The 22,936-nt window shown below is 47.3% G+C and overlaps 1 protein-coding gene across 2 annotated transcripts in view; it reads left to right on the top strand.

The window, feature by feature from the left end:
- The window catches only part of LOC141174408 (gastrula zinc finger protein XlCGF66.1-like), a 45,294-nt gene that overhangs the window by 543 nt on the left and 21,815 nt on the right, over positions 1–22,936 (top strand). The gene's annotated exons all lie outside the window — the stretch shown is intronic.

Genomic DNA, 22,936 nt, shown 5'->3' with positions numbered 1-22,936 from the left:
TACAGTATAATGTACCCACGGTACCACCATCTCCCCCACACACAGTATAATGTACCCACAGTACTGCCATCTCCCCAACATACAGTATAATGTACCCACAGTACCACCATCTCCCCCACACAGTATAATTTTCCCACAGTACCGCCATCTCCCCCACACACACAGTATAATGTACCCACAGTACCGCCATCTCCCCCACACACAGTATAATGTACCAACAGTACCGCCATCCCCCCACAAACAGTATAATGTACCCACAGTACCGCCATCCCCCCACACACAGTATAATGTACCCACAGTACCGCCATCTCCCCCACACACACAGTATAATGTACCCACAGTACTGCCATCCCCCCACACACAGTATAATGTACCCACAGTACCGCCATTCCCCCACACAGTATAATGTACCCACAGTACCGCCATCTCCCCAACATACAGTATAATGTACCCACAGTACCACCATCTCCCCAACATACAGTATAATGTACCCACAGTACCACCATCTCCCCCACACACAGTATAATGTACCCACAGTACCGCCATCTCCCCAACATACAGTATAATGTACCCACAGTACCACCATCTCCCCCACACACAGTATAATGTACCCACAGTACCGCCATCTCCCCCACACACAGTATAATGTACCCACAGTACCGCCATCTCCCCCACACACAGTATAATATACCCACAGTACCACCATCTTCCCCACACACAGTATAATGTACCCACAGTACCGCCATCTCCCCCACACACAGAATAATGTACCCACAGTACCGCCATCTCCCCCACACAGTATAACATTCCCACATTTCTGCCACCCCCCCCCACACACACACACAGTATAATGTACCCACAGTACCGACTGAGGTCCTGCAGTTGAAATAAGTCCTGAAGTTTTACAGTTGGAATAATCCTTCTGGAAAATGTTTTTCCCTTTGCCTGCTCCCCTACATGTATACCCTCGAGCATGTATACATGCATGGAAAGGAAGGCCAACGGCCAAAAGGAGATGAGCCATACTCCAATTTATAAATATGAAAAAACACTTTATTGATAAAATAACATACAAGTGAGGTAGATAGGGTACACATAAAATGATACACTGGTGGAAAACACAGAAACACATGGCGGAAATAATCACTACATGTATGTAGAGGGGCCACAATCCAAATCACTGTACAATTAAATTATTACATATGGCCCCAATATATACTAAATGTGTGTATGGCAACTAGCGATCAACCTAAAGGCTAATCCATATAATAGTAAAGATCCATAGAGGTGTAGAGAAATTACCTAAAGCAATCAGGGACCGTGGAGCTACAGAATCCGCCGGAGCTCCAACCCTGACGCGCGTTTCGGCCAAATGCCTTCCTCAAGGGGTATGTGTCACAACTTAAACAGCCGGTATAAAAAGGGGGATGTACCAATAGGACCTGATATTGCCGTCCATGTGAGAATCAGCTCACTGGAAATGCCCGTTGCTATGTAGGCGGGCATTACACACCCAGAAGTGCTTTGCGCCACCCGGAAGTGACACGCACATCACCCTGAAAACAAGGATGCCCGGCGGCCGCGGCATCAACCAGGCTCCCATGTAAACACAGGAGAATGGGGTAAGATGTCACAGGCCGGCGGGAGTGCAGGGACCAGGGAGCATGCGCGTACGGGGGCTGGCAGCAACCACTGCTGGGAGCTGCAGTTGCCATATATATATCATCAGGTGGGTATTTGTAATGAAGAAGTATTGCCAAAACAAGAGGGAAGCACATATATACACCATAGTGAGGTACAGCATTAGGGTCAGAATTACAATCACAAACAAAAATATAGATACATTATTCTTATACAGTGGTGGCCAAAAGTATTGGCACCCCTGCAATTCTGTCAGATAATACTCAGTTTCTTCCTGAAAATGATTGCAATCACAAATTCTTTGGTATTATTATCTTCATTTAATTTGTCTTCAATGAAAAAACACAAAAAGAATTGTCCTAAAGCCAAATTGGATATAATTCCACACCAAACCTAAAAAGGGGGTGGACAAAAGTATTGGCACTGTTTGAAAAATCATGTGATGCTTCTCTAATTCGTGTAATTAACAGCACCTGTAACTTACCTGTGGCACCTAACAGGTGTTGGCAATAACTAAATCACGCAGCCAGTTAACATGGATTAAAGTTGACTCAACCTCTGTCCTGTGTCCTTGTGTGTACCACATTGAGCATGGAGAAAAGAAAGAAGACCAAAGAACTGTCTGAGGACTTGAGAAACCAAATTGTGAGGAAGCATGAGCAATCTCAAGGCTACAAGTCCATCTTCAAAGACCTGAATGTTCCTGTGTCTTCCGTGCGCGGTGTCATCAAGAAGTTTAAAGCCCATGGCACTGTGGCTAACCTCCCTAGATGTGGACGGAAAAGAAAAATTGACGAGAGATTTCAACGCAAGATTGTGCGGATGGTGGATAAAGAACCTCGACTAACATCCAAACAAGTTCAAGCTGCCCTGCCGTCCGAGGGTACAACAGTATCAACCCGTACTATCCGTCGGCGTCTGAATGAAAAGGGACTGTATGGTAGGATACCCAGGAAGACCCCACTTCTTACCCCGAGACATAAAAAAGCCAGGCTGGAGTTTGCCAAAACTTACCTGAGAAAGCCTAAAACGTTTTGGAAGAATGTTCTCTGGTCAGATGAGACAAAAGTCGAGCTTTTTGGGAAAAAGCATCAACATAGAGTGTACAGGAAAAAAAAAGAGGCATTCAAAGAAAAGAACACGGTCCCTACAGTCAAACATGGCGGAGGTTCCCTGATGTTTTGGAGTTGCTTTGCTGCCTCTGGCACTGGACTGCTTGACCGTGTGCATGGCATTATGAAGTCTGAAGACTACCAACAAATTTTGCAGCATAATGTAGGGCCCAGTGTGAGAAAGCTGGGTCTCCCTCAGAGGTCATGGGTCTTCCAGCAGGACAATGACCCAAAACACACTTCCAAAAGCACTATAAAATGGTTTGAGAGAAAGCACTGGAGACTTCTAAGGTGGCCAGCAATGAGTCCATACCCGAATCCCATAGAACACCTGTGGAGAGATCTCAAAATGGCAGTTTGGAGAAGGCACCCTTCAAATATCAGGGACCTGGAGCAGTTTGCCAAAGAAGAATGGTCTACAATTCCAGCAGAGCATTGTAAGAAACTCATTGATGGTTACCGGAAGCGGTTGTTCGCAGTTATTTTGGCTAAAGGTTGTGCAACCAAGTATTAGGCTGAGGGTGCCAATACTTTTGTCCGGCCCATTTTTGGAGTTTTGTGTGAAATGATCAATGATTTGATTTTTGCTTCATTCTCTTTTGTGTTTTTTCCTTGCAAGCAAATTAAGTGAAGATAATAATACCAAAGAATTTGTGATTGCAATCATTTTCAGGAAGAAACTGAGTATTATCTGACAGAATTGCAGGGGTGCCAATACTTTTGGCCACCACTGTATAAAACATACAAAATTGTACTTATGGAAAATGGACAAATATTATATATCACCGTAAGATTTGTTGTACAAATAACACAATTTAAATGGAATATATATATATAGGACACTACCCACAGAGACATTCCTCTAAATAACATAGATATAATAATAACCGCATCTGATAAGGGAGGCAACATCCAGCTCAAATCATCTCCAGTAACATGTTGTATATTTAGCGGATCGCTAGAGGTACAGGGCCTATGGATATTAAGAGAAATTAATTAGATACAAGCAAGTTAAAACCAAATAAAAACAAGCCACCATGGATCAAAGTACATGAAAGATGATGTGGATTGCACTGTCATGATCACAAAAAAGGTACGAATCTCAGGTTTTCGTTTAGACCATTGGGATACACAGTATTTAGGGTCCAGATCCACACGGCCTCAATTTATGAATATCAATAAAGTGTTTTTTCATATTTATAAATTGGAGTATGGCTCATCTCCTTTTGGCCATTGGCCTTACTTCCCCTGTTATACAACATGATGAACCAATCACATATTGAGTCTTAGGTGAGCAGTACCAAATATGGGTTACAATATCCTTATGATTATATTGAATGTGCTGTTGTTCTCTGCAAGCTCCCCTCATGTATACATGCATGTAGGGGAGCAGGCCTTACTAGATATCAAAGGCTTTGTACAGTAATATACCTCCTGTCTTACAGGAGTAAGACATTTCCGGGGAGTGCCTTGGGAATTCAAATTGATAAGAATGTTCAATTCCTTGACAAAAGGACTCAATCTAATACCTGGATTTATGACTCACTACATGGATTCAATTCACACCTCCACCAGACAGTCAGATAATTAAACATTCCTACAGACTTGCCATTTGCAACTAAAAACCCTAAATTTGATCTCTTTGACTTATTATTAGGAGGCGTCACCCTTACACCTCATGAACAAATGTCTTGCTGTAACATCGCTTAAAAGTTGTACCTTTTGTCTTATCAATTTATTTGTAATAATGCCTGAAGAAGGTTAGCCAATAAAGGTATCACTCCGAGAATACTTTTATCATTTTTGGGCATAAAAGTATTTACATTGAATTTGTCAGGGAATTTAACATCAATAGAGTGGGCCTTAGATTTACATCGGAGTTTAATTATTACCTGTTGCCTTTCCTAGATGTATTAATCAAGAAAAACGGGATTGGCCCCTAGGGAATCTCATCTACCATAAACCTACAAGTACTAATAAACTATTAAAGTGGGATAGCCACCACCCCATCTCCCTAAAAAAAAAAAGGAATATCCAAGGGCCAATTTTTATGGTTGAGAAGGAACTGTTCTAATGTCACATATTTTAATATACAAGCAATAGACATGAACACCAGATTCAGGAAAAAGGGTTGCCCACAGGACATTTTGGATTCTGCACAATTGTTTGCAGAAAAATTAGTCAGACACTCCTCCATACCTAACCAAGACACCAATAATAATAATCTTTATCCAATCTTTACACCAAGAAAAAGATGGGATAACATGAGCAATAGGGGCATTCTGATTGACGTAAGTTCCTATCTTTAATATCCTCAGAAAACACTGGGATATACTTGTGGTCGACGCGGATCTGAGGGGTACTGTGGGATCTACTCCCACAATAACTTTCAGAAAGGGTTAGTCATTTAGGGACATCGCAGTGTTTCTATAAAAAACCTGCACCAAAGGGGACTTGACTAGGTTTAAGAATCTGCAGTTTATTTAGATGTGGAAAATGTTGTAATTGCAATTGGATGAGACCATGTAAATCATTCTCGAGTTCCTACACGTAAAACATTTTTCAGAGGGATTTTTCCAACTGTAAAACCTCAGGACTTTTATATATACTGTATATATATAAAATAACTACTTCATGATGAAGACGACATCGTCATCTTCTGCTATGGCTCTAGAAACAAATTTGGCCAAAGTTGTTCACTGACTACATCAGCATCGGCCGTCTATATGAATGTTTCCCGTCTTCCCAGGATTGTAATCTTCTATCAGGTTAGATCTCATGTCTGGTTCACACAGAGAAAGTTTGAGGCATTTATAAAAGCTTTTTTGTTTCCACAAACACCGCAGACAGAATTATTTGATACCAAAGTCTCCATGTACAGTGTTTTATGGGGTTTATTTCTGGCTTTAGGCTTTCCTATATTACAAGAAAACACCATAAAAAAAAGCAGATATTAAAATGTTTCAAAAGAAAATTGGCGCCAACAATTTTTTGGGAAAAAAAAACATGCAAAAAGCATAAGACACATTTCATTATTTAATACGTTTAATATTTATTTAAAAAAAATTAACTCTTTTGGGCACCAGAACATAGATGTACACTGCAGGGATGGCACAGGTGCAGCTGCAACAAAAACACTGGCAGTTTAATTACTTGCTGCTGTCAAAAGCAAGCATGGCATCTAACAAGGTTTGGCAGAGTTCAGCTGAATGCCCCTCCTCCCCCAAGTACTTGATAGCATGGGGCTTCTTAGTTACTATGATACTTAAATGCCTAATAATGGTGTCTGGGTCTGCAATGTACGTAAGTTTATTAGGTTGGGCCAGAGGCAAAGTCCAATAAGATGCCTTTTAACGTCCCCATACACATTAAACCAGGGGTCTCAAACACGCGGCCCGAGTAATGTGCCCATCCCGGTCCCCATATGGGGACCGGGATGGGCACATTACTACAAGATGGGGACCGGGATGGACACATTACTACAAGATGGGGACCGGGATGGGCACATTACTACAAGATGGGGACCGAGATGGGCACATTACTACAAGATGGGGACTGGGATGGGCACATTACTACAAGACGGGGACCGGGATGTGATCCTTACCAAGAGATGGGGAAACTACTACAAGATGGGGACATTACTATAAGATGTTGGTTGGAATTACTGGTGCAAATTGTAAGAAAAAAAATCACTGTATGTGACCAATTAGGCGACACAAAAAGGAAATAAAAATTGTAAAAACTGTAAACTTGTAAAAACGATAAAACTGTACCATAGCCCATAAAATGAATGCCATGTAAAAGAATGAAATAAAAAAGCCAAAAATGTTCAAAAATGATCCAAAAGGTTTATAGAAAAAACAATATGGTATCATTAATTTTTTTTTATCATTCTGCAAAGAATGCGGCCCTTTATATTCACATTTTTTCTATGTGCGGCCCATATACTTAGCCGAGTTTGAGACCCCTGGTATAGACTAACGTTCATCTTGTAAGCATATATATACATTGCCTATTACATGCATGCATATAATAAGTTAAGCTAGATTTTTTATACGTACTTGTGTTTCCCGGTATGAATGTGACACACATGCTTGACAAGGGAGGTTATTCACAGATATAGTGGGTGGGATTTATATGTCTTTGGTCTATGAGAAAGGACATGTCCAGGCCTTCATGATTGCTCCATGATAGATGGAGTTTTGGTCATTGTATTTCGATCTTCAACTGTGATATAGGGTTGGTATTGAAACATGTGAAACCCAGTTGGCTTCACCATATGCATATCGAATATTCGCCATGAGAGCGGTTTGCCCATTCTAACTATCTTTCCCCTTTGATTTAGGAGATGTACAGACCAGGCGGCATCAAACTTAATGGTCTAAAAATCCCCCTCTCCTTTCTATATTCCTACATGGATACACATCGGTATATTGGACATGTCCTCCTCTACAGAATTATCCTCCTCTACAGAATTATTTACATTTATTTGGTACCCAACCTCATATGTGGCATCATAATATGCTACAGTATTTTCTAAAATTAAGGTATAATTTATTTGCATGGTTCTTTCACTTCTTAGTTCAAAACTGAACATGTAACTACTACCTTAGAATTACCTGGGCATTGTGCAGACTAAGTAGAGGTAATGTAGATATCTTACTCACAGTGGCACTATGTGCACTGACTGTGCGGCGCTTTTAGATGTGCATTTGCATTGGTGATGGTGGATACAGCTATCTCCACTTCTAAAAAGCCAGCCAGGACTATTTTTTTTGACAGATGCTTTAGTGCATGCGCAATATGAGGTATGGGCAAAATTGTTTGCCCACACAAGGAGACTTCCGGCTGATGCCGGCAGCTTCGCTTCCTGTTTGCGGCTACTGGACAAAATGCGGTCTCTACAAACACCACCATTGGTAGGTGATTTCCAAATTATTATCGGTACATATATAAGTGATTGCTCAAAACAATGGACTTCATTCCCCTGATGAAGCCGAGCTTGACATGGCGATATGAGTGGGGACCTGAGCCTCTACTGCGCCAACTATGCCTCCTTGCCTCAGATAGGGCATATCTCCACATAGCCATGGGATTCCATGGGCTTGGATACACATGTCTCAGCTAACTTAGGTATCAGCATTTTCTTAGAGATGTGCCATATCCAGGCTAACTCGAAGGGCTCTCCTAGGATAGTTCTAAAGCACTTATTAAGTCCACCTCTCAACTTTTTGCCATGTGGACTTATAGTACCTATTTAGTCTTCTATTTCAGCTAGATATTAAGACTAGTGCCTACTTTATATTGATTATTGTGATATACATGTTTTGATGATATTACGCATTGTGTTTTTGAAATAGATGCACTATTTATGACTGTACCCTATATTGTTATTAGGCTTACCCCATATAGAGGTGGGGTCTCATCTAGCACTTTACTAACTTTGTATTTTCAGTTGTTACAACCATATATGTGGAACTATTTGATACTACTACTATACAGCTTTATCTGAGGCTAGGCATCTATGAGGTATATGAACTGTGTATTACGTTTTGAGGCTATTTATATTTATATGGGACAATTTATTTGTACATGACTTCCCAATAACTGCAGGAGACAAGAGTCTATTGATTTATGTAGTTTTTAATTGCTTTTAAATTTGTATGTCTATATGTTTTGGAATAAAAGATTTGCTATATTCATGCTAGACAGCTGTGCTCAAAAGTTTACATACCCCGGCAAAATTTTTGCTTTCTTGGCCTTGTTTCAGAGAATATGAATGATAACAAAAAAAACTTTTTCTCCACTCATGGTTATTGGTTGGGTGAAGCCATTTATTGTCAAACTACTGTGTTTTCTCTTTTTAAATCTTAATGACAACCAAAAATATCAAAATGACCCTGATCAAAAGTTTACATCCCCTGGTGATTTTGGCCTGACAACATGCACAGAATTTGACATAAAAAGAGTTTGAATGGCTACTAAAGGTAACATCCTCACCTGTGACCTGGTTGCTTGTAATCTCAGTGTGTGTGCATAAAATTAGAGTGAGTTTCTGGGATCCAGACAGACTTTCATCTTTCATCCAGCCACTGACGTTTCTGGATTGTGAGTCATGGGGAAAGCAAAAGAATTGTCAAAGGATCTACGGGAAAAGGTAGTTGAACTGTATAACACAGGAAAGGGATACTAAAAGATATCCAAGGAATTGATAATGCATGGTCGAGTTGCCAGAAGAAAGCCATTACTGCGCTAATGCCACAAAGTATCTCGCCTACAATATGCCAAACAGCACAGAGACAAGCCTCAAAACTTCTGGAACAAGGTCATTTGGAGTGATGAGACCAAAATTGAACTTTTTGGCCACAACCATAAACGTTACATGTCGTTACACGTCAACAAGGCCTATGATGAAAGGAAGACCATTCCTACAGTAAAGCACGGAGGTGGATCGCTGATGTTTTGGGGATGTGTGAGCTACAAAGGCACAGGAAACTTGGTAAAAGTTGAAGAAAAGATGTATGCAGCACGTTATCAGCAAATACTAGAAACAAATTTACACTCATCAGCCCGGAAGCTGCGCATGGGACGTACTTGGACGTTCCAACATGACAAAGGTCCAAAACACAAGGCCAAGTCGACCTGTCATTGGCCACAGCAGAACAAAGTGAAGTCTCCTGACCTCAATATCATTGAGCCACTCTGGGGAGATCTCAAGCCAAAATTCGTTCTAGACAGCCCAGGAATTAACAGGAACTGGAGGCTTTTTACCAAGAAGAATGGGCAGCTTTACCATCTGAGAAAATAAAGAACCTCATCCACAACTACCACAAAATACTTAAAGCTGTCATTGATGTTAAAGGGGGCAATACACGGTATTAAGAACTGGGGTATGTGAACTTTTGATCAGGGTCATTTGGATGTTTTTGGTTGTCATTAAGATTTAAAAAGAGAAAACACAGTAGTTTGACAATAAATTGCTTCACCCAACCAATAACCATGAGTGGAGAAAAAGTTTTTTTGTTATCATTCATATTCTCTGAAACAAGGCCAAGAAAGCAAAAATTCTGCCGGGGTATGTAAACTTTTGAGCATAACTGTACCTCCCGTCCAAGACCTGTCCAGCTGCAACCTTACAAGTAGTACAGTGCATCACCTGAGCAATCAGAGGCTTGTATGTTGTATGATTGCACTAATGAGAGTTGTAAAAAAAAAACATCACAGTTTTAGCAACAAAAAATATCTATAGCTATAGGGAAAACAGAGTCACTGCACAATGTTAGGTAAGTCATGTCCATAAAAACTTTATTATACTGTATTATCCTATACACAGTGGAGTAGACTGAAATCACAGATCCCAACATAATATATATATATATATATATATATACCATATATGTATAACCCAGACCAGATGGTATAGAAATAAATGAGGGAGACCAAAGTCCAATAATAAACTTTTACTTTACAAGAACTTGATGTACATCAGATAGCAGGCACAACACCTCATGGACGCTTCTTCTGCATTATGCAGAGTCAAGAGCTTTCCGGTTACATGTGGTGGTTCATAAGTTTTGTTAAAAGCTACAAAAGTCCAGAAAATCATTTTAGATAGGCCCATCATCCCCTGTGGGGACCATACAGCTAGTCTTAGTTCCCAGTTGAGTTGTGAGGATCTCACTGGCTGAGGTGCATCGGTACGACTCCTCATTAGTACTCTCAAAGTACATTTGATGAGGGCCACACACTCCTTGGTGTGGCACTGCATCTTCAGTTCTTCGTAGGAGAACTCCTGTCCCAGTTTGGCAACAATGTAGCTTCCTCTCTAGTATAAAAAATTGTTTAAATCCTGTTTGTCTAAGATAAGGAATCCTTCCTTAACATAATCCCATTTAATTAGGCCTTCTGCCCCTCAGGGCAAAGTTCCACACCATTTCAGTAGGCCTCCTGGCCTGAACTAAGTACCTTTTATATTTCTGCTCACCTTAGCAAAGTTTTATCCCTTAAATTAGGCCTCCTGTTACCTCAGGGCAAAGTTCTGTACTGTTTAAGTAGTCCTCCTGGCATGAGCTAAGGACCTCATCCTGCTCTTTGTCCCCACTATGCTCTCTAACTGGAATCCAGATTCCCATTGCCATTATATCTTTGCTTTCCTTCAGAAGGTACTATCTGATGTCTCCCTCATGGCACACAACATCATATCAATTCAAGTCTACAACCAGATAGTCCAAAAACTTGTATTTCTCACTAACTTATCCCTATGTGACTCATCTCCAGGAACTTGTTCTCCTGTATGCCCATGTAGATCAGAATGAGGGCTCCCACACAGTATGATGGCCCCCATAGCACCTCACACAGTATTATGACCACAACAGCCTGCTACACCACATGAGGAAACCCACTCAGTATGGAGGCCTTTACAGTCCACCACAGCACCTCTCTCAGTTTAATGGCTCCCTTCAGCTGCCCACTCAGTATAGGCCCCAACAGCCCTTCACTTAATAGAATGCCCCCACAATTCCTGATATTTACAAAACAAAACAGACACACTACTCAACCAACCCCGTTCCCGAGCTGCGCTACTCCGGTCTGTGCAGTGTAAGTACTGAGGCTCCATACTACAGGTGTAATGCAGTGCACAAAGGCTCCTACTCACAGGTGAAGGCTGAATGGTGGATCAGGGAGCTTTGACTTCCTGATTCACTATTCTATTCAATGGCATCACCTTCACGGGAATGTGGATATCGCTGAAATTGTGATAATAGTGAAGGAGAGGGTGCCCGTCGCTAAGCCGCACCGAGCCCTCTCAATTCACGGGAACCAATGATATGCCTTTGCCTATCCAACTATTGTGTGGTAAATATCTGATAGGTCCTGGCTTCATTAGTATCTGCACCAAGAATGATGCTGAGCATTTATTAATTAGCCGTGGGGTAGTCGGTGGGATGGCTTCTACCAAATTGTGCGTGTAGAGTGCAATACTGTGAGAAACCCTCCTCTCCAAATTAAAATGTTAAACCTTAGTTAAATATATGAATTAAAAACTGAACTAAAAACATATACACATATACAGTGTATGTATGTGTGTGTATATATATGTAACAGGTCTGGGAGGCGGAACCTCTGGGCAACTATACAAGGGGGCGGTCCTTGTAAGGAAGCAGGTGGCTCCCAGGGAAGACGGGCAGGTAGTCACGGCAAGTGACAGGGACAGTCTCTGGGTAGAAGGGCAGGTAGTCACGGCAAGTGACAGGGACAGTCTCTGGGTAGAAGGGCAGGTAGTCACGGCAAGTGACAGGGACAGTCTCTGAGTAGAAGCACGGGTACTCACGGCAAGTGACAGGGACAGTCTCTGGGTAGAAGGACAGCAGGCAGGTGGCTGGTGAGCGCTCCCAGGTGAGCGGGCGAGAGTCTTTGGACAGGCAGGTGGTCACGGCAAGTGACGGCAAAGCCTCCAGGTAGGCTAGCAGGCAGGTAGCAGGTGAGCGCTCCCAGTTGAGCGGGCAAGAGTCTCTGGACGGGCAGGTGGTCACGGCAAGTGACGGCAGAGCCTCCAGGTAGGCTAGCAGACAGGTAGCAGGTGAGCGCTCCCAGGTGAGCAGGCAAGAGTCTCTGGACAGGCAGGTGGTCACGGCAAGTGACGGCAGAGCCTCCAGGTAGGCTAGCAGACAGGTAGCAGGTGAGCGCTCCCAGGTGAGCAGGCAAGAGTCTCTGGACAGGCAGGTGGTCACGGCAAGTGACGGCGGAGCCTCCAGGTAGGATAGCAGGCAGGTAGCAGATGAGCGCTCCCAGGTGAGCGGGCAGGCTGGTCCATAGACAGACTGACAGGTGTCAGAAGGCAGACCGTCGGACCGCAGGCTTGCAAGCAGGTAAACGGATATCAGGCAGGTATCAAGCAGGAATCTGGCAGGTGACTGGCAGGTGACTGGCAGGTAACTGGCAACGGGACCTGAGGGCTGAGTGAAGGCTTTGCAACAACATTGCTCGGGCACCTCCATTTTGGAGGAGGTGCCTTATATATGGTGAGGCCCTCCGGCCATTGGCCGGGGACTCCTTAGGACGGCGCGCGCGGCCCCTTTAAGAGAGGGGGAGCGCGCGCGCCCTAAGCACAGTTGCCGGGAAGCAGCGCGCGCTGCCAGCAGAGCGGGAGGAGGACGCCGGGCACGGAGTGGAGAGGTGAGGGGAACAGCGTCCCTGCCTCCTGCTACAGTACCCCCCCCTTTAGGCCCCCCCTTTTTTAGGCCAGACAGAAATTTATCAAGGATGAGAGGGGCATGGATGTTCTCCCGGGGCTCCCACGTTCTCTCCTCAGGACCAAACCCCTTCCAATCTACCAGAAAAAAGGTTTTTCCTCTTACCCTTTTGGTGGCCAGAATGTTCTCTACCTCAAACTCGTTTTCAGCGGAAACCGGAGCAGGAGGCGTACCTGTAGACTTGGAAAAAGAATTAAGTACCACGGGTTTGAGGAGAGATACATGGAAGGAGTTAGGGATCCGCAGGTTGGCCGGGAGTTTCAATTTATAGGCCACTGGGTTGATTTGTTTGATAACTTCTAGTGGGCCGATGAACCGAGGCCCTAACTTGTAGGAAGGAATCTTGAGCCGGACATACTTGGACGAGAGCCAGACTTTATCTCCAGGACGGAATTGTGGAGGATCCAGGCGTTTTTTGTCAGCGTGTTTTTTCATCCGCTCGGACGACTGAAGGAGTGCGGATCGGGTACTCTCCCAAATGGAGGAAAATTTGCTAACGAGAGATTCCGCAGCCGGATTGTCCACCGAGGTGGAGACGGGAAATGGGATCCGAGGATGCTGACCGAAGACTACAAAAAACGGGGATCTGGAGGAAGATTCGCTCTCGTGATTATTGTAAGAGAATTCGGCCCATGGCAGGAGATCCACCCAGTCTGAATGGTGGGCATTAATGAAGTGCCGGAGGTAACTGGTCAGGATCTGATTGATCCGCTCCACTTGACCATTGGACTGTGGGTGGTATGCGGAGGAGAAGTCCAGGGTGACGTCTAGCAGCTTACATGTGGCTCTCCAGAAGCGTGAGGTGAACTGAACCCCACGATCCGACACGATGTGGAGGGGCAGGCCATGGAGATGGAAGATGTGGCGGATAAAGTCTTTAGCCAGCTCGGGTGCAGACGGGAGGCCTGGCAGGGGAATGAAATGAGCCATTTTGAAAAAGCGGTCAGCGACCACCCAAATGACCGTACAACCGGCAGAGACAGGGAGATCAGTTATGAAGTCCATAGCTATATGCTGCCGGCGCAGGACACACAGGCAGAGACAAAGTCTATTACGTCCTTGTGCAGGGTAGGCCACCAGTAGTGCCTGGAGATAAGCTGGAGGGTCTTTTTCTGACCGGCATGGCCAGCTAGCTTAGACGAATGTCCCCAGTGTAGGACCTTCTCACGATCAGGTACCGTTACGAACGTCTTACCGGGAGGGAGATGATTTAGACTCACGGGGGCCACCTGCATTACTCTCGCGGGATCGATGATGTGTTTAGGTTCCTCCTCAAGATCAGACACCAGGAAGGATCGGGACAAGGCGTCAGCTTTGATGTTTTTGTCAGCCGGGCGAAAATGAAGAACAAAATCAAATCGAGCAAAAAACAAGGACCACCGGGCTTGGCGCGGGTTAAGTCTCTGGGCACTCTGGAGGTAAGCCAAGTTCTTGTGGTCCGTGTAAATTATTACCGGGTGAAGAGCCCCCTCGAGCAGGTAACGCCACTCCTCCAATGCCAGCTTAATGGCCAATAATTCTCGGTCTCCTATAGAATAGTTGCGCTCGGAAGAGGAGAAGAGTTTGGAGAAGAAGCCGCAAGTTACCATTCTCCCGGAAGACGATTTTTGGGTAAGTACCGCTCCGGCTCCAGAGGAGGAGGCGTCAACTTCCAGGAAGAATTGCTTGTTGCCGTCCGGGCGATGCAGCACCGGGGCGGAAGAGAAAGCCTGTTTTAAGGAAAGAAAGGCTTCCTCAGCTTCGGGCGGCCATTCTCTGGGATTAGTGCCCTTACGGGTGAGCGCAGAGATTGGGGCAGTCCAGGAAGAGAAGTGCGGTATGAAGAGGCGGTAGTAGTTGGCGAAGCCCAGGAACCGCTGAATAGCCTTCAACCCCTCTGGTCGAGGCCACTTCTCGATGGCAGACAGTTTCTCAGGATCCATTCGTAGGCCGGTCTGAGAAATTATGTAGCCCAAAAACGGAAGCGAGGTCTGCTCAAAGAGGCACTTCTCATATTTAGCGTAGAGGTGGTTCTGCCTAAGCCTGAGCAGAACCTGACGAACATCCCTCCGGTGTGTGGGGAGATCCGGAGAGAAGACCAAGATGTCGTCCAGGTACACCACTACGCAGGAGTAGAGAAGGTCCCGGAAGATGTCATTGACCAACTCTTGAAAGACGGCGGGAGCGTTACAGAGACCGAAGGGCATTACCAGGTATTCATAGTGGCCGTCCCGGGTGTTGAATGCTGTCTTCCATTCATCCCCCTGACGGATACGGACCAGGTTATACGCCCCACGGAGGTCCAGCTTGGTGAAGATTCTAGCCCCCCTCAGACGGTCAAATAATTCCGGAATGAGCGGAAGGGGGTATTTATTCTTCACCGTGATCTGGTTAAGGCCTCTATAGTCTATACAGGGACGGAGTGAGCCGTCCTTCTTTTTGACGAAGAAGAAGCCTGCTCCCGCCGGGGAAGTAGATTTCCGGATGAATCCCCGGGCCAGATTCTCCTCAATATATTCTGACATGGATCGGGTCTCAGCAGCGGACAAAGGGTAAATGCGCCCACGGGGAGGAGTAGCGCCGGGCATCAGGTCGATTGGGCAGTCGTATGGTCTATGAGGGGGTAATGTCTCTGCCTCCTTTTTATTAAAGACGTCCGCATACGACCAATAAGGAGCCGGAAGACCAGGTAGATTGGCTGGAGTAGGAGAAGGACGGACAGGATGGACGGGAACTAAACAAGTCTTATGACAGTCCTGTCCCCAGCGAAGGACTTCTCCGGTCTGCCAATCAAGCACGGGTGCATGTTTCTGAAGCCAAGGTAGGCCTAGCAATAGGGCGTGAGAGAGTCCAGGCAGAACATGAAAGAAGATGCTCTCAGAGTGCAGCATTCCCACCTGCAGGGTTATGGATTCGGTGATGAGTTGGATGGGATGTGGTAAGAGGCCCCCATCCACGGCAGCGACAGATAAGGGTACAGCTAGAGGTTTGGTGGGAATGCGGTATCTCTCTACCAGAGACTGAGAAATGAGATTTCCGGCAGCTCCAGAGTCAAGTTGGGCTAGTTCAAAATAACGGTTCTCCCCGCAGATGATAGAGACCGACAGCAACAGAGATGGAGAGGGTTTACTCTTGTCTAGGACGACCTCTCTGAGCGAACCTAGACACAGGCGTTTCCCGACCTCTCCGGGCAGGAACGGATCCGGTGCTCCTTACTGCCACAGTAGAAGCAGCTCCCCTCGGCACGGCGTACTCTTGACGGGTTTTGACCATCTTGGTCTGGTCGACCTGCATAGGCTCGGGTGAGTGTGCCTGGGGAGTAGCGGGAGACGTGACAGGTTTCTGAAAGGTAGGGGCTAGACGTGGAAACCTCCTCTCACGGGTGACCTCTTTGGCGCTTTCCTGGAACCGGATGTCAATCCGGGTGGCAAGAGTTATTAAGTCGTCGAGAGTGGTAGGTATGTCCCGATGGGCGAGTTCATCTTTAATACGGCCGGACAGACCCTCCCAAAAGACAGACACCAGGGCGTCGTTATCCCAGGCCAGCTCCGAAGCAAGGGTACGGAACCGTATGGCATATTGGCCCACGGTGAGATTTCCTTGATGGAGGCGTAGCAGAGATGATGCGGATGAGGTCTTCCGTCCGGGTTCGTCGAAGACTTTCCGGAAAGCCGTGAGAAAGGCTGGCAGGTTGGACACCAGGGGGTCTCCTCTCTCCCATAGAGGATTTAGCCAAGCCAGTGCCTCCCCCGTGAGATGGGACATGATGAAGGCTACTTTGGCCCGGTTGGAGATAAACTGGTGGGACAGGAGTTCAAAGTGCAGGGTGCACTGGTTTATGAAGCGGGGTCGCCTCCGAAGCGAGGAGGTGCAGAAAGCCGGGGTCCGGGGCAGGATGCCATGGTACTGGTGGGCAGCGGCGCTGCCGGGCTGCGAGTCAAGACACTAGCGGTGGTTGCTGGTGGAGCAGTCAGAGTGTCCAGGCGAGAGTTGACATTCCGCAGATGACTCAGGATGGACTCCTGTTGGGACCTCTGACGGGACAGTTCATGACATAGGTCCGAGAGTGAGGGAGCTTGGGTGCCACCGGGTTCCATGGCCCGAGCAAACTGTAACGGGTCTGGGAGGCGGAACCTCTGGGCAACTATACAAGGGGGCGGTCCTTGTAAGGAAGCGGGTGGCTCCCAGGGAAGACGGGCAGGTAGTCACGGCAAGTGACAGGGACAGTCTCTGGGTAGAAGGGCAGGTAGTCACGGCAAGTGACAGGGACAGTCTCTGGGTAGAAGGGCAGGTAGTCACGGCAAGTGACAGGGACAGTCTCTGAGTAGAAGGACGGGTACTCACGGCAAGTGACAGGGACAGTCTCTGGGTAGAAGGGCAGGTAGTCACGGCAAGTGACAGGGACAGTCTCTGAGTAGAAGGACGGGTACTCACGGCAAGTGACAGGGACAGTCTCTGGGTAGAAGGACAGCAGGCAGGTGGCTGGTGAGCGCTCCCAGGTGAGCGGGCGAGAGTCTTTGGACAGGCAGGTGGTCACGGCAAGTGACGGCAAAGCCTCTTGGTAGGCTAGCAGGCAGGTAGCAGGTGAGCGCTCCCAGTTGAGCGGGCAAGAGTCTCTGGACGGGCAGGTGGTCACGGCAAGTGACGGCAGAGCCTCCAGGTAGGCTAGCAGGCAGGTAGCAGATGAGCGCTCCCAGGTGAGCGGGCAGGCTGGTCCATAGACAGACTGACAGGTGTCGGAAGGCAGACCGTCGGACCGCAGGCTTGCAAGCAGGTAAACGGATATCAGGCAGGTATCAAGCAGGAATCTGGCAGGTGACTGGCAGGTAACAGGCAGGAATCTGGCAGGTGACTGGCAGGTAACAGGCAGGAATCTGGCAGGTAACTGGCAACGGGACCTGAGGGCTGAAGCAGAGTGAAGGCTTTGCAACAACATTGCTCGGGCACCTCCATTTTGGAGGAGGTGCCTTATATATGGTGAGGCCCTCCAGCCATTGGCCGGGGACTCCTTAGGACGGCGCGCGCGGCCCCTTTAAGAGAGGGGGAGCGCGCGCGCCCTAAGCAAAGTGGCCGGGAAGCAGCGCGCGCTGCCAGCAGAGCGGGAGGAGGATGCCGGGCACGGAGTGGAGAGGTGAGGGGAACAGCGTCCCTGCCTAGCAGGAGGCAGGGGCGCCGACGCTACACTATACATATACACTGCTCAAAAAACTAAAGGGAACACTGAAATAACACATCCTAGATCTAAATGAATGAAATATTCTCATTGAATACTTTGTTCTGTACAAAGTTGAATGTTCTGACAACAAAATCACACAAAAATCATCAATGGAAATCAAATTTATTAACCAATGGAGGCCTGGATTTGGAGTCACCCCCAAAATTAAAGTGGAAAAACACACTACAGGCTGATCCAACTTTGATGTAATGTCCTTAAAACAAGTCAAAATGAGGCTCAGTATTGTGTGTGGCCTCCACGTGCCTGTATGACCTCCCTACAACGCCTGGGCATACTCCTGATGAGGTTGCGGATGGTCTCCTGTGGGATCTCCTCCCAGACCTGGACTAAAGCATCTGCCATTTCCTGGACAGTCTGTGGTGCAACCTGACGTTGGTGGATGGAGTGAGACATGATGTCCCAGATGTGCTCAATCAGATTCAGGTCTGGGGAACGGGCGGGCCAGTCCATAGCTTCAATGCCTTCATCTTGCAGGAACTGCTGACACACTCCAACCACATGAGGTCTGGCATTATCCTGCATTAGGAGGAAGGAGGAGCCATTAGGAGGAGCCATTAGGAGGAACCCAGGGCCAACTGCAACAGCATATGGTCTGACAAGAGGTCTGAGGATCTCATCTCGGTACCTAATGGCAGTCAGGCTACCTCTGGCGAGCACATGGAGGGCTGTTCGGCCCTCCAGGGAAATGCCACCCCACACAATTACTGACCCACTGCCAAACCGGTCATGCTGAAGGATGTTGCAGGCTGCAGATCACTTTCCATGGCATCTCCAGACTCTGTCAAGTCTGTCACATGTGCTCAGTGTGAACCTGCTTTCATCTGTGAAGAGCACAGGGCGCCAGTGGCGACTTAGCCAATCCTGTGGCAAATGCCAAGCGTCCTGCACGGTGTTGGGCTGTGAGCACAACTCCCATTTAAAACTAGCAAAATTACAAGCTGAATGGCTTACCCTATACTGTACCTATATAAAGCTGATTTTTGCCTAGCCACGGAGGTTGGGCACCCTAAGGAATGATAATGGTGCCCCCCTCACCGGTGGCTGTCCATCAGAAGCCCTAGTCAGCCCTGATATCTATAATATAATGGGAGATGCTTGTCTCTGAAGCCTTTATAGACTGCGCAAGCGCGACACGCCTGCGCAGTCTGGCTTCAGACAGAAGCAGGCATGGAGCCGTTACAGGTAAGAGGAGTGTGTATGGATCCGGAGATCATGGTATGCGTAGACACTGAACGCATACCCCGATCTCCGGCTCCATACTTACCTGACCGGGAGGAGTGTTGCCGCGGCGCCTCTCTTTGCCGGAGACCGGGGCAGGAGTGAGGCGTCGGAATCTGCGCATAGCGCTATCCGACGCCATTTTACTGAAGACACATTTTCAGTGTGTCTTTCGCAAAATGGCGCTGGACAGCGCGGTATGCGCACGTGCGTACTCCGGCGCCGCACTCCTCCCCCGGCCTCCGGTAGAACAGGACACCACAGCGCTGGAGCACAGGGAAGAAAGGTGAGTATAAGTGTTTATTTTTTTGTATGTGTGCAATGTGAAAGGGATGAGGGGTGCCATACATACCAGGATTGAGGGGTGAGGGGTACCAAGCATACAAAGATTGGGGGATGAGGGGTACCAAGCATACCAGGATTTGGGGGATGAGGGGTACCATGCATACCAGGATTGGGGGATGAGGGGTACCATACATACCAGGATTGGAGGATGAGGGGTGCCATGCATACCAGGATGAGGAATGGGGTGCCATGCATACCAGGATGAGGGGTACCACACATACCAGGATTGGGGGGTGAGGGGACCTTGCATACTAGGATTGGGGGGTGAGGGGACCTTGCATACCAGGATTGGGGGCTGAGGACCATGCATACCAGGATTGGGGGTTGAGAGGACCATGCGTACCAGGATTGGGGGGTGAGGGGAGCATGCATACCAGGATTGGGGGGGTGAGGGGTGCCATGCATACCAGGATAGGAATGAGGGATGGGGTGCCATGCATACTAGTATAGGGATGAGGGGTACCATGCATACAAGGATAAGGGATGAGAGAGCCATACATACCAGGATTGGGGATGAGGCGTGCCTTGCATACCAGGATGAGGGATTGGGTGCCATACATACCAGGATGAGGGGTACCATACATACCAGAATAGGAATGCGGGGTACCATGCATACCAGGATAGGAATGCAGGGTACCATACATACCAGGATGAGGGATGGGGTGCCATGCATACCAGGATTGGGGGATGAGGGGTGCTATACATACCAGAATAGGGATGAGGGGTACCATGCATACCAGGATGAGGGATGGGTTGCCATGCATACCTGGATGAGGGGTACCATACATACCAGGATGAGGGATGGTGTGCCATGCATACCAGGATTGGGGGATGAGTGGTGCCATGCATACCAGAATGAGGGGTTGGGTACCAGGATTGGGGATGAGGGGTGCCATATATACCAGATTTGGAATCAGGGGTGCCATGCATACCAGGATGAGAGCTGGGGTGCCATGCATAGCCGGATTGGGGACGAAGGGTGCCATGCATAGCAGGATTGGGGATGAGGGGTGCCATGCATAGCAGGATTGGGGATGAGGGGTGCCATGCATAGCAGGATTGGGGATGAGGGGTGCCATGCATAGCAGGATTGGGGATGAGGGGTGCCATGCATAGCAGGATTGGGGATGAGAGGGGTGCCATGCATAGCAAGATTGGGGATGAGGGGGTGCCATGCATAGCAGGATAGGGACGTGGGGGGCCATGCATACCAGGATAGGGATGTGGGGGGGACATGTATACCAGGATAGGGATGAGGGGTGCCATGCGTACCAGGATAGGGATGAGGGGTACCATGTGTACCAGGATAGGGATGAGGGGTACCATGCGTACCAGGATAGGGATGAGGGGTACCATGCATACCAGGTTAGGAATGAGGGAGCTATACATACCGGGATTGGGGATGAGGGGTGCCATGTATAGCAGGACAGGAATGAGGGGTACCATTCATACCAGGATAGGGATGAGGGATGGGGTACCATGCATACCAGGATAGGGATGAGGTGTGCCATGCATACCAGGATTGGGGGTGAGGGAGCCATGCATACCAGGATTGGGGGTGTGGGGTGCCATACATACCAGAATAGGGATGATGGGTACCATGCATACCAGGATTGGGGATGAGGGAGCCATGCATACCAGGATAGGGATGAGGGGTGCTATGCGTACCAGGATAGGGATGAGGGGCCATGCATACCAGGATAGGGATGAGGGGTGCCATGCATACCAGGATGGGGATGAGGGGTGCCATGCATACCAGGATAAGGATGAGGGGTGCCATGCATACCAGGATAGGATGGTGGGGACAGGATGGGGGCAGCACAAATACCAGCATGGGAGCCATATACCAATAAAAATGCTCGCCACCCGGGCGTATAATGGGTTCAATAGCTAGTGTGTGTGTGTGTGTGTGTGTGTGTATATATATATATATATATATATATATATATATATATATATATATATATATATATATATATAAATATATATATATATATCAAAAAATGCACTGATACATGAAATAGGACCAGATATGTCTCAAGATATATATAAAGGAAAGGGTATGGTACTCATCAGAGAATGTTTCAATAATCCGCCTCATGCATTTCCCCAACAGATTCATTAGGAGGCTTAATACAGGGATGATTATTCATGATGTTCAGCATAGTGTGCCTAATGGCCAGGTGTCCATGTTTAAATATCCCACTTCATCCAAAACCCCTCCCCAGACTAGGACACCAATTCCCATTTCTAGAGGTGAGTTGTCATAGGATATATAGAATGGAGTCTGTCTACAATAATGTACATGACCTACGCTACTTCTCATGTGCGTGAGATCCGATAATGTCCATCCCCTAGTGTGCATGACCGGAAGTGACGTGTTTTTCACTATATATATATATATATATATATATATATATATATATATATATATATATATATATATATATATATATATTATAAAATCACGGTGGCTGGCCCAGGGTGGACAGTGCACAAAAGGGGTAGCGATTGCTAATAAAGTTCAGAGAAATTCGTGACGCCACCTGTGGTGTCTGGTGAAGGTCACCAGCGCTGCAGCAGTCCTCTGAGGCAGGTGACAAGGCAGCTAAATATTGGTAAAGCTCCCCACAGGTGGAGTGGGCCTCAGGGCAGCATAGATAGATAGATGGTGGAATGGTGTGCTGGGCGTTGTAGTGCGGTGAGGATCAGTGATGCCGGTGAAGAAGCAGACAGAGGCTGTTCAATGCAGTCGTCCACGGTTTTACTTACAGTTCTTAGGCAAATCACAAATGCACTTTGCAGGTGAAGGCCTCCCTCGTCGCGCTGCGTTCACCGGGCAGGGGTTCAGTCCTTTCTCAGCAAATTTAGGAATGCCTGGCGGAACCCCACTTTCATATGTACCTATCTTGACCTTTTCCACACTCGGTCCTTCTCACCGTGGCCCTACGCTGCTCACTCTCATTCCCGCTCGGGTATGTTGAAGTCCTTCCTGTACGTCGGATCCGGGACCAACCTGACCCCCTGGGGTTTTGAGTGTAGCAGCCGATCCCTCCTGATCACCTGCACGAGCGGGACGTATGGGTGCCGTCCTGCACGCGCAGTACCCCCTGGGATCCCTTAAGTAGAATGGAGCCTGCTCCCTGCTCCCC

Source organism: Phyllobates terribilis, unplaced genomic scaffold, assembly GCF_046119375.1.
Source record: "Phyllobates terribilis strain yellow unplaced genomic scaffold, ASM4611937v1 Scaffold_13__5_contigs__length_258822181, whole genome shotgun sequence".
NCBI classification, from domain to species: domain Eukaryota; kingdom Metazoa; phylum Chordata; class Amphibia; order Anura; family Dendrobatidae; genus Phyllobates; species Phyllobates terribilis.
This window is presented reverse-complemented; position numbering and strand designations above follow the sequence as displayed.